This window comes from Paramisgurnus dabryanus, chromosome 7 (genome assembly GCF_030506205.2).
Source record: "Paramisgurnus dabryanus chromosome 7, PD_genome_1.1, whole genome shotgun sequence".
In the NCBI taxonomy this organism is placed as follows: domain Eukaryota; kingdom Metazoa; phylum Chordata; class Actinopteri; order Cypriniformes; family Cobitidae; genus Paramisgurnus; species Paramisgurnus dabryanus.
The window spans coordinates 23,746,001-23,765,925 of record NC_133343.1 but is presented as its reverse complement, the minus strand read 5'-3'; the positions used below and the strand labels follow the sequence as shown (position 1 = coordinate 23,765,925).

At 37.9% G+C, this 19,925-nt stretch overlaps 1 long non-coding RNA gene across 1 annotated transcript in view; it reads right to left on the bottom strand.

Annotated features, from left to right (window-relative positions):
• Positions 1-4,797: 4,797 nt before the first annotated feature.
• LOC141282409 (uncharacterized) overlaps positions 4,798-19,925 on the bottom strand; it is a 45,879-nt gene continuing 30,751 nt past the window's right edge. The window contains exons 2-3 of the long non-coding RNA XR_012337049.1: positions 5,518-5,650; positions 4,798-5,430 (exon numbers count right to left, since the gene is read on the bottom strand). This is a non-coding gene — a long non-coding RNA (uncharacterized lncRNA). The remainder of the gene's footprint in view (positions 5,431-5,517; positions 5,651-19,925) is intronic.

Here is a 19,925-nt window from a genome sequence, read left to right as displayed (position 1 = left end):
GGTAAACTAAGACAATTGCTAATTATATATTTTTTTTGTTTCGCAGCTCATTTACAATGGCATTTTAAAGCAAAACCAAATAGCTTTTTTTACCTTAAAATAACGTTTCCAAAAAAAGTTTTAGTCGTTCATCCACTTGAAACAGGGTGAACGGCACTTTCAAATTCGCTTTTTTTGTTTTTGTCTGTAATGCCTTAGAAGCTTCCTAAAAACCTCTCAGGGATAGCTCTATTAGGGTGGGGGATTTTAAACAAGTGGTTTTGCACCTATTTGGCTCCCCCTGGCCTAACTTGCAATCTCATTACTGATTGGCTGACTTTGCTGCCACTCAAAAAATTTAGCCAATTATTTTAAAGTGGAGGGGCAGTGAGATGCCTGTGATGTCATAAGCATCAGTTTTTCAGATTGGGCCACTTTCTGGCTGACATTTCTAAAAGAGGAATTTCTATGAGACTGAGATGTTTAGCATGTCTAGCACTTTTTGTATGTTCGTGAATGCGGGAAGACTACCATTATTCAACAAAGACAAGGTAAAAATGTTTTTTCATTCTCTGTCCCCTTTGAAGAGTTTGGTTCCAAAACGCGATAAACACCATTTAAAAAAATGAGTTACTGCCAAAATCATTTGTATCAGGTCAGAATTAAAAAGTAAATTCTTAATTTTACGCAAAATCCGATATCCGCCATGTTATTCTGTCTTCTTTTCTCCCTTTTTTCCAAACCGTGACAAAAGCCAGTCCTCCTTCTCTGCAGAATGCCAAAAATCTGCTCAACAAATCACAGCACACCATTCCACGCATTGTAAACAATAATGGTGGCGCTTTGAATCCACACGGAATCCTAGTATTTCTTATCTACTTTGTACTTTATGATCAACAAACAAACAAAAACAAAATAATACTTTTAATGGCAGTGGTAAACCTGTGGTGGTTTTCTGTGGCGGGGAAGAAACTTAAGCCATCAAAATCGAATAATTTACATGAGAGGCACTCGTGCCACGGAAAAATGCCGGCTGTTGCTTGTTCTCACACGACAACATCAAGCTTCTGTCATGCTAACACATTGACCCCAGGGGATCTTATGAAGACTTTTTATTATTTTACTCAAAGTCAACAAAATCGAGCAGGACCAAAACATTTACAGCTGATCGCTGTCAAAAAAGTTCAGCGTCGACGTCCCAAGGATGACAGCAGCAATGACAGTGTTCTTAATATGACAAAGTAAGTGTTTTGATTAATGCCATTAATGTTTATTTTTAAATCAGTGTTTACCACTAGTCAACTAAATGAATATAACATGGCAAAGATAAATGCACATTTATATATTGATTAGATTTATAGCATTTTGAAAAAAAAATTATCAAGTTTTTATACTAAATCTTTTAAAAACAAAATACAAATTTGAATTTTCAACGTTTTTTATAACCTAAAGATGCTATGTGAAAGTTCGTAACAGAAAATAGTGGTTTACATCTTGTCACTTTCTTGGTATAGACAACACATTTTCACATTAGTCAAAATGGATTTATTGCATTTTGGAACCAAACTCTTGATTTGTCAGAATGTATTAATATTTGTGAAAGCGATACTCCAGCCAAATATCAAAATTACCTCATGAATTACTCAGCCTCAAGCCATTCGTGATACATATGTCCATCATCTTTCAGACAAACAGATTTGGAGTTATTTTAGTGAACGTCCTTGCTTTCCAAGCCTATAATGGTATAAAACATGAATCAGGGAACTTCCCACTTTGAAGCCCAAAAAAGTGCATCCAGCCTTAACAGTAATCCACATTTAATAAAAGTCTTCTGCGAGTAATCAATGCGATTTTGTACAAAAAAAATTTTATATTTTAAATGTATATAACTATAATAACTAGCTTCCGGTAACAAAGCCATCTTCTTCATGATTACTTCTGTGAAGGATAAATGCACTTTTTTGGGGGTTAAGTCAGAAGTTGTTTCCTGATGCCTGTTTTCTACCATTATAAAGCTTGGAAGAGCAAGGACATTTACTAAAATAACTCCAAATGGACATATGTATCTCAAATTGCTTATGGGTGAGAAAATCGTTTGCCTGGAGTATACCTTTAAAGCAAACACATGTGCTGGCTATCTTTGGGAACATCAATTGCTCAGTTGTTCACAGGTGTAAAAACCATTTCACACCTCAGAAGTGCTTTATTAGTATTGTACATTGTTTTTTTGCCAATGTATAATATAACTTTACTGTACAGTGTTGCAAAATGTACAATATGTCTTGTTTTAGAAAAAAAAATCATATATGCAAATTGCAGGAATTAATTTTGGTTACGCTTGTCATTCTATTTTTGGAGCTTCTTCCATCGTCTCTATACTAAGCGCCCCTCAGGTGCCAGCAATCCACACATCAGCTATAGTTAGGAAGCAGTGTGCTTCTCACACCGGCAGTCCTTTTGACACACGTGTGCAGACTGAGGCATAGAAAAAATTAGGCAGTTGTCATCGCCGACTTGCCAGTTCCTCACTCCTGCTGGATTTACTGACATGTGGTGGAGGATTCTTGACAGATTTATATTTCTAGAGATCCATTCAAATCCTTTTTAATATATATCTGGTCCATTTGGTGGGGTAAAACTTTCTTCCATGCTTGCGATCCTTTTTTTCTTGCAGAAATCATATCACTGGGTTTTTTTCTCTCTGAGAGACATTTTTCAGTCAAGCTGGAGGCGCACCAGGAGGTTCACTCGCTCCCCATGCGGTGATGCGATATGATAAACATTATGGAAAAGCGCGTTTCCCAAAATATCACTAACGTAAGTGTCATTGGTTAATTAATAACATCTAAGGTGTCATTAAGATTAGTTAGCTGCATTAGTAAACATGAACAACATTTTAATGAGTCAAGAGTTAGCTCAGGTAATCATGTTTACTTTTTTCTAGTGTCGGTGCGGCTGGAAAAGGAAAGAGAACATGCGTATGAAAGTGAGAAAGAGAGAACAAGAAGTGGCAGATAGTCTTAATTACTGTGATCATTTTTTCATTATTAACAACTTTAGATAGCGTGTTAATTATTTTCTGTGCTCAGAAGCGAAACAAGCATTTCTATGACAGGTGTCAAGCTGCTAGGAGCGCGAACTCGAGCAAAGTCTAAAACATGTACACTTGTCTGGTTGATGCGCTGACACTGGTACCAAGACATTATTTGCTTCACATGATGGACGTGACCAGGGCACATTACCCATCTCACTGAGCAGCTGGCAATGCATTTGGAGGAGAAATAAAGATGAAATATCCATGAGCTGATGAAAAAGTAATAATTCTCCTGTAGAGCAGAAGGAGCCTGACAGTACAAGATTTTCAGAACAACAGACAGAAATCAATAAGGCAGATTTGATGTAGAACAATTTACAGATGACAATTCACTCATCACACCATATTGGAAAACATATTGTAAGATCTCTTTCGTGCTGAGACCTGCCCATCTGACAAGAGTAATGTGACATAACACTGTACAGAATGAACAGCGGGCTTGAACTTTCGAGGTGTAATCAGGGAACATCAATAACTGGGTTTTAATGTGAGCCCAACAGATTTGTCTTCCTTATACAGGATGGCAAAAGCACCTTAATTTCCTCAAACATCTGTGATAATGATTTGCCATTTTCTTTCACCAAGCACATTTTCTAATTTCATTAATTTTTGGCTACGCTATTTGACGTGTTTGTGTAATAAAGGCCCATCCAAAAATGTATCTTTTATTTGGAGATTAACCTGAAAGGCTTTCAAATTAAAAACATAAAACCATTTGAGGAATCTTATCTTATGAGCTTTAACATTTGAAAAGCATCTGCTAAATGGTTCTTTTTCCAGTGCCGTTTAAAAAAAATGAACATATCTTGCATGCGATTGGATTTGATAAATAGTTCAGCTGGCATACTGTATCATACAACCCTTTCAATGATCCACCATGAATACAACACTGACAGAAAAATGTACACATGTTATATTAATGTCAAAACAAAGCCAGGTCTATTTAGCCCTAGAAACAGTGACATGCAATATTTAACAGTCAAAATGAGGTGAATTCACCTCAAACCCCCTCTTCTTCTGTGGAAAACAAAAGGAGTATTTCTATGCAAATATTTTTTATTGTTTTTTACTGCCATGGATTTTTCTACTTAATATGATCAGCATTTTTGTTGGCTCAGGCCAACTCTCCTGAGAAAATATCCCTGTTTATCTGATTTTCAGTGGAAGCTTTCAAAAAACCCTCTGGCATTTTTATAAATGTTTATGTATTGGCGAATGACACAAGAGTGATGTCACTGAGGGAGAAAGAAGAGAAAAGTAGCAATTTCAAAGGCCATTGTAAACCTTTACTACAGTAACACTTACCCACAGTCAGTCACAAACTGTTATTGTACAGAAATTAGCTATCTTAGATACATTGTTAATGATTGGTTATTACAGGGAAGTGCACTTTATCACTACCAACAGCTTTTAAAGCAACAATTTTAGCTAGGGATGGTCCGATCAAGAATATTTGAAGAGTTTGTTTCCAAAATGCAATAAATCTATTTTGACTTAATGGGGTATAAAATGTGTTTTCTATACCAAGAAAGTGACAAGATGAAAACCATTATTTTCTGTTACAAATTTTCACATAGCATCTTTAGGTTATACAAGCGATGTACAAGCCAGAAATCAAGCTCTGTTTTTGCACAGGCCTACTAAAGGGTTAATGGTGCCACATGGTGATCAAAAGTAAAAATGACAAATTTTACCTCTTAGCAAAAGGAAAAACAGCCAACAATCAAGAATGCATGATAATAAGGTGTCATTGCTTTGCAATCAAAAAATGTCATTATAATGGACGTCAATGGGGCAAAAAAAGCCACGAACAACTAATTAGGGAGAAAAAAATTTAAACTGATGCTGCACAAAAACTAAAAATGCATCAAAGCCAATGTTTTTACCAATCTTTGGCCTGCCCTAGCCTGTAAAAAAGGTAAAGAAAAATCCAGTCCACAATCAATTTTTATTTTGAAAATCGGTCAATTTGTGTGTTTTTCCCCCATAAATCAGTGACACCACTTATGAACTTGGAAATAAAAGAGTTAAAATCATGGATTTTTTTTAAACATTTGGTAGTTTTGATCAGTTCTGAGTTTGATTAACAAATTTATGAAAAAAAATAGAAAACATTTTTTTACAGCCGTTTAATTTAGTGGCCGTTTTTGTACACGAACAACCTGAAAGGGTAGTGAATTTGAACAACCCACAAGGGTTAAGATGTGAGAGAGATCGTTCTGTACACATGCACTATTATGACAGGCTGTCCGATGCAATTGTCCGCAATAGATATGTGTTGTATACGCTGTGTGATGGGGATGTGAAGACGCATCGCGCTGTTTGGACCGGAGCGGGTTCTCATAAAAATACATACTCTGTAAAGGCAAAAAGAGATTTGCACATGAGCAACAGGTTTTAAAATGCTGTTTAAAAGGAGAGACGTCACTTGCGCGACCACTTACCTTCATCTGCCTTCGTAAAAACCTTCTGATGCCCGCAGCAGGGTAACGTGAATGTCTGAGCTGCACATGCGACAGACCAACCAAGCAATATGATGGCATGTGAGAGGGCTGTGTGTCATCGTGCACCAAACGACTATGAATAAAAAACAAAGACTTAACATTACGATTGGTTCCAGTGTTAAGAGAGCGCTTTATTTAGGGATGGGTGAAAAATCGTGCTGGGGCATGGTTTGGTTTGGATAGTGTGAGTGCGCCCTAAGCTTCGCCTTTGTTATTGTGAAATAGTGAACTCTAGTTGTGAAAATCTATTGTGCCTTTAATATATAGTAGAAGTAGAAAATAATTAGTCAGTGATTATTCTGTTACACTGTAATTATTGAAGTGTGTTTATATAAATATATATCAGTCATAAAGACTTTACAAACCTGTGGTCACTCCCGCATAACACGTTCTTGCATCCATCTGCTCTTATTTATAATTATTTTTCCTATGTAAACATGCACTATGTATGTTTATGACGGTTGCAATGCATATGTTTTTATAATCTTGTACCCTTAGTACTATAAGTTTTTAAGATGCCTAGTCAAGTTATATAAGTTTGCTTTCGAAAACCCATCTCAATATGTCATCATTTTGCTCCATTTCACTACGCTGAGGTCGGCTGTTTTGAACGCCACGTTCTAAGCCCTTTAAGCAACGGTTATAAATATCTGAGAGAACGCTTTCATAGGAGGTTGTCCTGTTAAATGAACAATTTCCAGCCACTGTACCCAGACCCTGTGTTTTGCAACAGAACTTTCATCTGCAAATAAGCAAAAGGTAGGGAAATGCTGGTAAACAGTGCCGACGTGAATTCCTCTGTGGCCAGTAAGAGATTGAGCTGGCTGCCTGTAGCACCTGCATGTGACGTCAAGCTTGTGTGTCGCCTACAATAACATTCCCCTGTAAAGATGGAGACTTGAGGCCAATGGAGAACTGAATCACTTTCAGAAGAACTACTTTGCAAATAAAAGCTACATTTGCAGACGTTGCATTAAAAACATGCAACTTGTTTAGGATTGGACAGTAAAATTATGAGGTGCTTCTATACAGCCATAGCTTCAGTTTAAATGGTTAATAGTTAGTAATGCGTTTTCAGTCAGGGTTTCTGCAGGTTTCACCAAGTCAAATTTAAGACTTTTTAAGACCTTTTTAAGACTACTATGAATGAAATTTAAGACCTATTACGACAATAAAGTCCAATTTTATAGTCCAGTGTGCAAGCATCCATGTGTTTTTTAGAACCTTTTATTTTTCTTGACAAAAACAAGTTGTATTTTCTAGGGATGTGACAAGACACGCAAGATGAAACGAGATTGGGTTCACGAGAATTAGATCAGACAAGATTTTTACACTTTGCTGATGTTACAAGAGTTTTCACCTTAAACGTCATATAAAGTTTTAAGAAATCCCCAAAGATAAAATATATGAAGAAAAACAGCATTTTAACTAAAATCACAACATTTTTTTAACCAATCTAGCGGTTTCACTAGCAATCATTTTGGTAAACGATGATGATCAAGTAATCTGATATTTTTTGGTAATAAAAATAGACCTAAGTGGGCAAAACCATTTATGATGACAATAATTATGAGACAATAATAACTGGTTCAAACAATGTATTAAAAATAAACACATGGTTTAATTTAACAACAATGTTAAAACATATAGGGTTGGTTTCCCAGATAGGGTTTAGATTAGGTTTTTTTATATTAGGACATTTAATAATTTACAAAATACATAATTTACAAAATACATTACTGGTGTGCATCTCGAGACAAAACAATGGCAGTGAAATATTTTATGGCAAAAATAAAAGATAGATATGTATTAATTCGTCTAAGTTGAGGTAAGGACATAGTAAAATATTGAAAAAACTGTGGTGTTTTCCTTTAATCTGTGACAGAATTCCCTCACCAGCACATCCCATTAGGCCTTATTTATATTAGGACATTAAAGGATTTTTTCAAAAAACATAACTTACAAAAAAACATTACTGGTGTGTGTCTTGAGACAAATCAATGGCAGTGAAATATTTTAAGGCAAAAATAGAATTAAATAAATTGATGAGACATTGGCGCATCTAATGCACAGGATACGCGACCAGTGGGCTTTCATGGATGACAGAGTGAGAGACCACACCAATAAAAGTTTTAATATATCATATTATACTTATATATTTACATAGACCACGTAAATAACTTATTAAATGCGTTTTTAATTCAGAACTGTTAGAATTAATAAGCAAATTATTACTTTTGTGCAAACGGGACAGGCTTCCTTTCATTTGAATACATTTTTTTTTGTGTGTATTTGTGTGAATGTGGTTTTATTATTTATTTGTATAATCGAGAATTAAACCAGAAATCACTCCGCCCAAGTAGCAGTGCTTCGCCTTCTGAGAAAATAGTTCCCAGTATATATATATACTGTTAAAAGATAGCTGTGTCTCATATGACCTTGTTATTTGTACACAGTGTGACTATACAAATCACAACACATAAATAGGAAAATGTTCGTGTTATTTTGTCACTTATTGGGAGCAGTTTTCTAGCTGGAGCCATTCACTTCCAGTCTTTGTGCTAAGCTATGCTGGGGGCTGCGTCAGACAGAGTTACAGCACGCACGGAGATGAATTAAGGTATGTATGGACTTATCTAACTCTGGGGGATACGGTGAATAAGCTAAATTCCCAAAATGTGGGCGTGTTCCTTTAAAGCTGAAACTTATAAAATCTTATCAGAGGTCCAAAATGTCATTGAAACACACCAGTGGCTTTGCTGTCATCAGGACATATATACTATATATCCTATATATATTCTCATTATTTTTTAACACATCTATACTGCCCTACAAAAGCTAAGTGCAGTAACTACGCACTGAAACCAAGAAACACCAGCAGGTCAAACATGTTACTGCAATTTTGGCACACACGTTTCTCAAAAATGGGACAAAATTGAACCAGGAGACTTTGTCATAAGACACATCATATCTCACAAAGCCCATTTCAATCCTTAACTCAATTTTGACCAAATGCGTAGTTACTGCGCTTTGGCTTTGTATGGCAGTATAGTTATGCGCTGGCACAGAGTTAGACCCTTTTGACTCCACACAGAAACAGCAACGCGTGCGGGCAAAAAACCTGATTGGGACATCCCTAGTTATAATAATTGAAAAATATAATAAGTAAATATTTATGTTAGGCTAAATTAGATTCCCTGCTTAATCGATATATCGAAAAAATAATCACCCGATTAATCAATTATAAAAATAATCATTAATTGCAGCCCTATTTTAAACACATTATACATTTTAGATATTTACTGCTAAAACATGTTACAAAGACTGTAAACTAGTACTGAACAACTAGTATGGCAAATTTCCCGCTTGTGGGTATGTTTTCAGGGCAGACAGTGGACCCCAGTGTTTGATAGCAGAGAATCCTGTCTAGTTTGCCTTATTTTATTTACTTGCCGTATTTTTTATCATTCAAATTTGGCTTAGTGTTTAATAACACATTTTCTGTGGTGTGACAAACAGAGAATACATTTAATATTGGACTTTACGCAGACTTTAACTATATATTCTCCCTAGAATTTAACAAAGCATGCCTGTGCTGTGGTTTTAAGTAAAAGTAAATTTTTTATTTTAAATCGCTTTTGAATATGACTTTTGTTGTAAAGCTTGGCATTTAAGTTTTCGGGGTGAACTATATCCCCTTAAGGCAATTTTTTTCAGGATATGACATGAAAGTGATGCACTTCCTCCGCAGTCCAAAAAACAGGCTCATTCTTCTGCAACAGACAGATGAATCCATTAACACTGACGGCTCACATCAACAACACAAATTGAGCGTTTAACAACTTGCCTTTGTCATTGTTATAAAACATTTCCTTGAAGATCTAAAAACGTATCTGTATCAAATATTCAAACGCAAAGTATTCGAAAGATCTACTCTACAACCAACACTCATAAACAAAAGGTGTATTATAACAGCATCTTTACATTTGATGCTTTTATCCAAAGCAACTTACAGTGCCTTATAAGATATACATTTTTTAATCAGTATCTGTGTTCCCTTCAAATGTATGACCTTTTTTACTGATAATGTAATGCTGTAGCACTGAGCTATACAGGAACCTTTATACCACTGGAATATTTCTGCTACAATCTCCACTATATCTAAAGGAAATTTATGTGCTATACTTTGAGTGTTTCGCCCAACAAAATACACTATTCTACATTTAAACAACTTTTATATTTGCATAGCATATGTTTCTTATACTGGCAAATCCCCACATCCTAGGACAAGAAATGGTAGCATAGCGGGAGCTATTTTGACCAATGAGATGTTCATCAGTTGAATTCAAAAACAACCAAACCCGCTGAGCCTTTGCATTAGAGAACGCTGCTCACATTCCTGCGACTGGGCTGGCACAGTGTGTTCAGCCGAGTGCCCTCTGGCCTTCTGTTATAAGTACTGGTAAAAGTGATGTACTGTAGTAGTGCTGAACAAAGGGACATAATCTTGCCCTCGATTCCTAAGCATCCCTGACTCTACTCGTTGTTTGGGACTATTAAAATAGGATGTGGAATTAAAGTAACAAACTCACAATCCATCAAACAGCAAGCAAGGCTTGTCCGTGGCCATTCTTAGACTGCACAGAGTTGTGTAAGTCACATTTTTAATTAAAGTAGTAAGATAATTGCTGGCAAATCCATTTCTTGACATGTTTAATAACACTAGAGCAGTTAGTTGTGGCACCAAGTATTGGATATTTAAATATAGGACAGCAAATTATAGTACTTAATATGTATTGTATTATAATATAATGGATGATATACAGCCAGTCCGTTGTTATTGCAGAGTAAACCCAGACAGGGTGATCAGTCATATATCACTCTGAAGGGGTTTACTTTGTGAAAACTATTGGCTGGATGTACATTTAGGTATATTACACTTCTATCTGCCACGTGAGTAAATTATCAAATACAAAGCATTCATTTAAAATATTTCATTAGCTCATTTGTAACAAATGCAAACCTTACACAAAGGAAAAAAATGGTTGGAGACCACTAATGGCTTTAATGTAGTATTGTGTAACTTTAAGAAAGATCTCTTGAAAAAAATGCAATATAATATACATGACTATTAGATCACTAGTGTATAAAGACCTTATAATATGAACTGTATCATTTTCATTACCTTAGAATGAGCAGTTTTTATCTACAGTACATACACCGTAGGTCCCCTTACATGGAAGTCGCCATTTTGCGCCACCATGTTTCTACAGTAACCCTTGCGGTACATTCACACAGAGGGAAAGGGTTAACGTTGACAGAAAGTCTGATGCGTGTCGAATCCAGTCTGTTTCAGATGTGTGAATCATCCAATGATTTTTGTCCACAAATGCGTATAATCTGTGAAATATAGATATATAGTCTATTGTTTACATCAGATTTCGCATGAACTTCTGGTAATACAATATAATATACAATCTGAGGACTATTTACATCGTAACATGTAAGGGTATATCAGATTACAGTCTGGTATTTGCGTTCCGTTAAACACATGAACCCGCCTTCAAATTTTTTATTAAAAATAGGGAGGTAGTATAATAGATAATCCAAAAACAGTCCTAAAGGGATGTTACCAATCGCTCGCTCGTTCCTCCATCAGCCAATGACTTCATGGAAAATATTGATAGACAAAACATGTAGCCAATTATATAAAGAGTTCAACGATCTCTGTGTAACTTATGAGTTTGACTTCATGCTGTGCTGCAAGACGTCAAAGTACCGCGAGAGCGAGTCGAAATTAAACTACTCCGTAAGATTTCGAAGAGCTCTTGCGGTACTTTGACGTCATCCGACTGCGGCGCCCCATAAAGTCAGTGACGCGGCTGACGTACGATGCGGCTGTTATTCGTTCCGCCCCCCAGCTTCTTTTATTTTTCTTTTGTTTTGTGCGCCCGAGCTTCATTTACAGTCTGGTGAGACGCACGCTATAAGTTTGAAAAAATAAAATAAAACTAAGCAAACATGTCTGAGGAACAGGGCAGCCGCGTCACTACAGTCACGTGACTTCAGGCTCGAGCCGGAAGAGAAGACAATGCTGAATAAAGTCGTAATTCTTGCTATTTTTGGACCAAACTGTATTTTCGATTCTTCAACACAATCTTACTGACCCACTGATGTCACATGGACTACTTTGATGATGTTTTTATTACCTTTCTGGACATGGAAACCGTACATAGATTTTCAATGGAGGAAACAGAAAGCTCTCGGACTAAATCTAAAGTTAAAGCATCTTAAACTGTGTTCCGAAGATGAACCGAGGTCTTCCGAGTTTAGAACAACATAAGGGTAAGTCATTAATGACATTATTTTCAGTTTTGGGCAAACTATCCTTATTCAGTAGTCACGCTGTTCCCTGTGGGGGCGGAGGCGAAAACACAAGCTTATCCAGTATGTAAATATACACACAGACAATGACGCCCCCGCTGCACGCTAGAATATCCGGAAAAACATGCAGATTTCAACCGCAAAATGTACGCTTTTAAATATACATAAATTGCTATCTCAAACATGGAGAGGCTTCTTCGTGATCTCAACTAACAGATTCTGCAATAAAACGAAAATCACAGATTTTGAAAAAAAAAACTTTGATTCTCATTTTCTCGAAACTTTTGCTGCCGACTTGTGTCCCTGGTTTCCGTGACGGGTCACAAATGTTATTGGCTGGCATAAGGCGATCTGATTGGCTGACACACGTGCTGGCGCTTGAAAAGTTGAAAAAATGTTCAACATCTGCCATGAACAACGGCAGTAACGCGACGTTGACAAATCCACAATTTAGTTCAGCAACGCATGACGTCACCCATTAAAAGTAAATGAGAAGCTCTATAGAGCACGCTTTGTCACTATGTGTCTCAGACGATGACGTGTTTATCCTGTGGCAGCTACCGTAGCTTCACTATGCGTTAAGAAATGGACGGGTGAGCTGTGAACTGAGCCTTTGGTTGCAAATCACAATCTCACCCCTAGATATACACAGTGGTTTAGACACAAACAAGAAAAACATGCAGTCTGGTTTAATCGCTTATCTCATATATTGATATTAATAAGGCATATTTCTATTTATATAGGTACTTATAAAAAGACATTTAAAAAACAATACCACAATATTTACAATATGCTTTACAACATATCAATATTTATACTTTGTAAGAGACTAATAAGCTTAAGCACCTGAGTTTACTAGTGCTGTGAGGAAGCTCTAGTCTACCCTGTAGCTGTATAATTAAACACTATAGACTATCTGTCATTCTTGGTTGGTTTCGGACCACAGGACTGCTGTCAGCTTAATATGTTCGGTTGGTTCTCCATTCTCCATACACTGTCTGTGTTTAACGCAGCGGCTGGGTTAATGGCTGTGTAGGTGAAACAACGAAGCCCCTCCATTCTGACAAACGTCTACCTCACGAAGCATGCTTTGTAGCAAAAATAGATCAAACTTATTTGATATATTATAAATAAAATACTACATTTACACAACAATGTTGTGAAGAAAAAAGAAAAACACTTTTCTTTGTGTTTTTTATAATTTAAATAAGTCAACATTGTCAAAATCATCCACGTTTACATGGATTCGCGAAAAAAAAAACTAAAATGCTGTATTATGCAATTCAGGCCCGTTGATGGCAATGTCAAGTTAGTGTCACAAGGTGACGATCTTTTAAGGGCGGAACCAAAGTTTGGGAAGTTTTGGTTCCGCCCGGAAGTTTCCCCACCGGGCCGCATATGAAGATGGACCTTGTTACTTCCTGGTTTCCAGGGCGACGCTGTTAGGGCTTCACGAGCCACAGGTGTAAAGAGTTAAGCGAGTGAAGTGTGATTGGAGGCTGTGTGAGAGGGAGATGAATAAGTAGCTCTGCAAGAACACAAAGCAGCAGACTCAGACACGAGAGGCGAGTGACACGGGGAAGCTCCTCTGCCAATGGCAGACAAAGACACGCACCTTTTGAAGAGCCCGAAGCTCTGTTGATCCGGCGACCGCTGAAGCGGGCGGAAAGAGGACAGAGTCACAGAGGGTGAAAGGAAGGCAAGTCGTGGATCTTTTAAAAAGGAGCACCCCGAAATCGCTGATGTTATCCACTGATGTGCTGATCGATGGAAATGAGGACATCGAAGACCTTAAAGGTGAAGTACTAGCCGGACACTGACATTGTTTGAGAGAAACGGAAGGAGAGGAAAACTTACCACTGTGAGTATATATCTGTGGGAAAAGTGGTGTTTGTGACTGGAAAGCGCCCTGTCTAGCTGCCTGAGTTACTGTTGGCATGAAGACAACCTAGGACGAAGAAAGATAGAGATCGTGAGTAACCAAAACCCTTGAAGTGAATGTTGATATACATATTGGATTGATTCCTTGTTTGAGTGTTCTTAAGAGAGAGATCGAGTGGCCCTACCCCTGGACCAGCGTGGTGGGTGAGCCGAAGGTTTCCGTGGGAAAGCAGCTACAGCAACGACAGCAAACAAACGCTAGGCCATCTACCATTTCCCTATTTCTCGCCCAGAGCGACGTGGAAGAGGACGGGTGTCTATTGTGTGCACTGAGCGTGGTGGGGTGAGTCTGTGGACATTTTCACTTGAAGTGGTGCTGTGTAATGCCGTGTATTGCAGTGTGAGTGCTGTGTCCTGTTTGACGTAATCCCGTTTTCAGTCACTCGTCCCGGGACGGTGAAGAGGAAAGAACGGCGCTAGAAAACCCTGTATAATACTGCTGTAGTGTGCTTTCAGTTCCACAGAACTACAGAGTGGCGACGAAGAACTGTGCGAGTAGCAGTGTGTGTGAGTACTGTAACTATTATTGTTCACTTACCTGTGTTCTTTCATCATCACAGAGTAGAGGCAGGAGAGATCCGCTGGCCCGAGGTCTCGACGAAAGGGCGCCCCGGTCCAGTTTTCGATTGACCAACGGGTCTCGAGGAACGGGCAGCGTTCGACCCGGTGTGCCGGCGTGGTTCTCGCCCCTCTGTTCATCAACGAGTTCGCCGAGAGGGTCTTGGCCCCCGGCGTCCCAGTACAAACCATTGCTAAATCGCTGCATTAAAGAGAGCCAACGTGAACACTGAGATATTGAGCTTTGGAGAGAGCCATACCTACCTGGAAGCTGTAATCAGCGCAGAGGTGAGCAAACGACTTGAGAACGATTCACTGTGTCCCTGTACCCTAGCAGCCATCTGTGGAGAGAAAGAGAGCCAACGTGAACACTGAGATATGGAGCTTTGGAGAGAGCCATACCTACCTGGAAGCTGTAATCAGCGCAGAGGTGATCAAACGTCTTGAGAACGATTCACTGTGTCCCTGTATTCCAGCAGCCGTCTGTGGAGAGAAAGAGAGCCAACGTGAATGCTGAGATATTGAGCCGAAGGAGGAGAGTCTAGAGTGGCCGTTATTTTAAGTTCCCCTGTTTCCCTTCCCTATTTATTATTTTTAAGTAAATTAAATAAAGTATATTTTAATTTATGCTTACCTTGTGTGTCTGGTCATTGGGGTGGCTTTGGGAATCTCCTCGAGGTGGAGAAAGGGGCGTGACCTTATTTACATCTGGGTCCACCCCTACCTGTGACATTAGCGTAGCTAACTTCTCCCTTCCCACCTCCATCCGGTGCTTTCTGAACGAGTCATGAACGCACCAAACCCCACTCACAAATCCTTCTTGTCGTTTATTGGCTGGAGCACTTTGTTATGTTTCATGGTGGAAGGTTTGACCACTTTGTTTTTGTTGCCGTTTGTGGAGCCGGGGCTGTCTACAGAGACCGCGTTTTTTTTTTTTTGCAGTGTGTTCAGGGGACAGGCAGCTAGCAGATAGTGAGGAGATTTTTAATGTATGAAACAAAAAAAATGTACGGCCTAAAACGCGTGAATTCGCTTAGAGCACCTTTAAGTGGCACAAACACAGTCTAGTAGGCCGCCATTGTTTTTATGGTTGTCAAGTACCCACGCATGCCCTTACACTGAACATGTAATAAGTACGCACATGATGTCACAGTTTTCACATATTTGTCTTTTGTTCATATACACAAAAACAATAACTTTCAAAAAACGCTGTTGTTGTGTAAACCAATATCCAAAACGCAAAGAAAGTTCCCCGTTTTTTTCTGTATCATTGTCATATAAACGGCCCCGAAGATTCACGTGTGTTCTTATCAACGAAGAAAAAATAGAAAAACTTTTTTAGTCTCGTATTCTCATTTATTTATTTAAAGGTACAGTATGTTTTTTTTTGTATCTGTGAGATTGCATGATGGCGACTTCCATCTAAGAATACCTGTGGTGTATGCAGATAAAAATGTCTCATGTAAGGTAATAAAACTATGCAGTTTATTATGTAAGGTCTTTAAATACCACTGATACGTTATGTACATTATATTGCATTTCTGTAAAGAGATCTTTCTAAAAGTTACACATTGGACCTTTAAAACTTTTTATTGTTTCCTATCTATCTTTGCTAAAAAGCTAACAAGCTAGGCAGCTAACAAATTTGATCCACAAATGTAAAAACACACTACACTAAGAGCGAGTAATGCAACTGAACCAAATCACTTTCATTATCATCACCAAAGCTGTCGTCGCGTGCCTGCAGTAAAGACAGCTTCATTGATTATAATGGGAGCTATGTAGTAGTGCTGCATCATGACACATCACTTCCTTGATGACAGGAATGCAATGTTCCACATGACTTTCTTTTTAAAAAAAAACATAACCCATGAAAAACTTTACATTTTAGATAAACTTGCCGTTAATTTAAAGCAGAGGTTTTCCAGTGGTGGCACCTGCCCATCATTGCTGAACATTGTGCAACCTTTAGCAATTATCTACCACTGCTGACAGACAGTCACAGCAAACCTGTGATACACCTGCTTTCATATAGGTAGTGTGGAACGGTATGCCCCATAGTGAGATCGTCCTATCGTCAGCCTGTGAGATTGCCGATACACCATAATATCGTGGGCAGGGCAATAGTTTACTCGTTTATTTATTGTTTGTTTTTTACTCATTTATGACCAGCCACTGGATTGGTGGAAAAAATAAGTTTTTTCGGTGGGAACAACACACTCATTGGTTTTAACCCTCTGTGCGCCTCTCTAGTGCAAGGAAATGTCAAAGCCTCGCGAATTACAAGTTCAGTAGCAAGAAGGAGCCCATGGCCCGTGTATTACAAGCTCTCTTGCGCAAAGTGAAGCCCACAAGCCCTCTCATGCAAAGAAAAGCATGCAATGTGAATATTAATGTGAAACTATGATGATGATAATAATAATTATTTAAAACTGTAATAGGCAAACATGCCAACTATCATCATGAAGGCCCGTTATTGAGCAAATGTCTGACTATCGTCGATAGACAATAGTATCGGCTGTTTCTCAATTCTAGGAATAGAATGAATGGACTTGCTTTCCTGTGAAGACTGGTCTGGCCAGGTGACCTTGGAAGAACGAACTCAGAAGGTCGCGAGAACACATAACGCACTTGTGAGAGTTGAGGTGTGTGCAATCTTCCTGCTGGTCACGTGACCTCCCCAGATTTCAGTGCGCAAGTCTGCACTCGATGCATCCTCGATATCAAGAACTCATCCGGATATTTTCACGCGTCCTCTGTACTTGCGTTCTTGAGAATTGGAATTGAACTTCGACTGTTAATGATGACGTAGAGCGAGGACACAAGGACGCAAGATCGCTGAAGAACGCATCATCGTCTATCGGCACAACCCTACATATAGGAAGGTCGCAAAACTGTCATCTCACTGTAAACAAATTAAAAGTTTACTCAACCTACATTTTCAGCTTTTTTGAGTTTACTCAACTTTTGGGTGATGTAGTTCACCTAATTCAATTTACTGAATAGCTGTCTTCTACACTGAACACACAGTTTTCAATCATGTTAACTAAATATAACAAATAACTAACATTAACAACATAACCGCATAAATAAATCCAGCAAACGAAGTAAAACATTCATCTTTTTTAATAAATGTTAACCAAAGAAGTGAACATGACACAATGCATGCTGAAACTTTCAGACCATTGTTTTTGACTTTTCACAGGTGACTGCATTGCGACTGTTTTTAGTTTGTTGTTCTTGATATGTGTTTTATATTATATTATGGATTTTATTTATGAACTTTTCTTTTTTTTATTTAAATTACAAAGAATAAAAATAACCCATTATTTGAATCAATATAAGCTACCCTTTTGTGAATACTGGCCTAATGATTAAATAAGCAACACAAGCTGCTGGATTGTGTTTTCCCAGCAGAGGATTTTAAAGGGCACCGTAATTGCTAAAAAACAATGTTATTTTGTGTATGTGGTGTAATACAATGTGTTCATGGTTTAAAAAACACATTATTTTCCACAAACCATACATTTTTGCAGCTCCAGATTTCCCTGTCTCCCCGAAACACAGATTTTGTACAAAACTCATAGATTTGAAAAGCACTGTGTTCCTGATTGGCCAGCTAATCTGTACGTTCGTGATTGGCCTGAATACCTCTGATGTCAGCTGGAAATGTGATGCTCCTTTCCATGTTTGAAAGATTCTCTCACAATGAAATGCTAACAGGAGTTAACTTACAGGCTGTGAGTCCAAGCGAGAGGAAATATGATAATGTCGGTTTTGTCTACAGCACCAATCTCAGGAAGTAAACTGTTGCCTACAATCCGTGTGTTTATTTTAGTCCAAGAAAAAAAGATTTACGTTGGAGATGATAACTCGCGTCATCGTTTACTACAGGGGAATGTACCTTTTGCATATCATTAACATGTACTAATACACACTTAACACAACAAAGAAAATGTAAAAACGTGAATATGACCATATGTGTTCTTTATACTTTCTACAGTAGATTGGACTGTTTGTATCCCAACATTTTTTCAGAGTGCACATTAAATGCCATCTCCATGTCATTTTTGTTTGTTCCAGTTATAGTAAGGTTTGGATGTCTCATCATCATTAAGTCATTCACTGCCATTCATACATTCAACATCATGTAGTTTGGTGACTATACAAAGTGCTGGGGCTGAAATCACCAGTCTCATGTTAAAAGCCATCACCTAATGTGAGACTGCTTTTTACATCACTCTGCCATGTTTTATCTTTAACTGAACCTCAAAAGAACCTAATTGGACCTTTTCATATTTGAATTGCATCCATTTCATCTTTTGGTCATGCAAAATCTACAAAGAAAATGCGAACCCAGATTGCCTGCAAAAACATGCAGTACATTTAACATTTGCTCCCTGATATTTAACATCTACTCTGTGGTGTGGAGAGATTTTAGATCTTCTTCTTCTTCCTTTTTCCTTTATTTCTTATGCCATGCCAGCATCTACGGCTATATTCATGGCGAGAACCAGGTAATCCATACACAAGTTTTATTCAGAGTTGATTCATACACAAGTTGGGGGAGGGACAATTTGGTATCTCCAATATGCCTAACTTGCGTGTTTTTGGCCTGTGGGAGGAAACCGGAGTACCCGGAGTAAACCCACGCTGACACAGGGAGAACATGCAGAAACTCCACACAGAAAGGCCACCTGCCCTAGCCGGGGCTCGAACCGGGAACCTTCTTGCTGTGAGGCAGATTTTAGATCTCAAGAGAGTAGAGGAATAGCTCTAGTTTTTAGGAATAACTCTGTATTTTTAAAATTGCATCCATGACATGCTATTGATTACAAAAGAAAAATTATTGCCTTTAGTTTGTATAAACAGGAATTCAATTTACAGCAACATGCAAGTGGGATATTGACTAGCTTTAAAGCAATAAAATAAAGCATTTACATTTAATAGACGCTTTTATCCAAAGCGATTTACAAAATGGGGAACACAATGAAATGATTCATCTAAAGGAGACAATAACGTGAACACAATAAAGTTCAACACATAAAGCTTGTATTTATCTACTATTATGTGGGTGTAGTAAAGTCATCTGTAAATTAGTTCTTGCAAAGGAGTCCATATTATTTTGTGGTATTTAACAGATGGAGTCAACAGAGTTTAAGTCGTTTCTAAACCGAGAAAGAGCTGATTTGTCTAAATAAAATGGAAAGTTAATTAAATGTCAGCGAGATCCAAGGGATTTGAGAAATTAAAATACGTTGTCCAATAAATCTAATTCCATACATTCCCAAGGGAATTTACAATTAGATACTATTAGTTTTTTCTCCAGATTTTAATTTAAATGTCTTCCCCTGACATAGTTGAAATAGGTTCCTTTTGAAATCGTTTTCATGACTGTTTATGTTTGATGTGCTGAACTTGAACTTACCAAACTATGCCTCTGATGTTTCATTTCATGTAGAAAA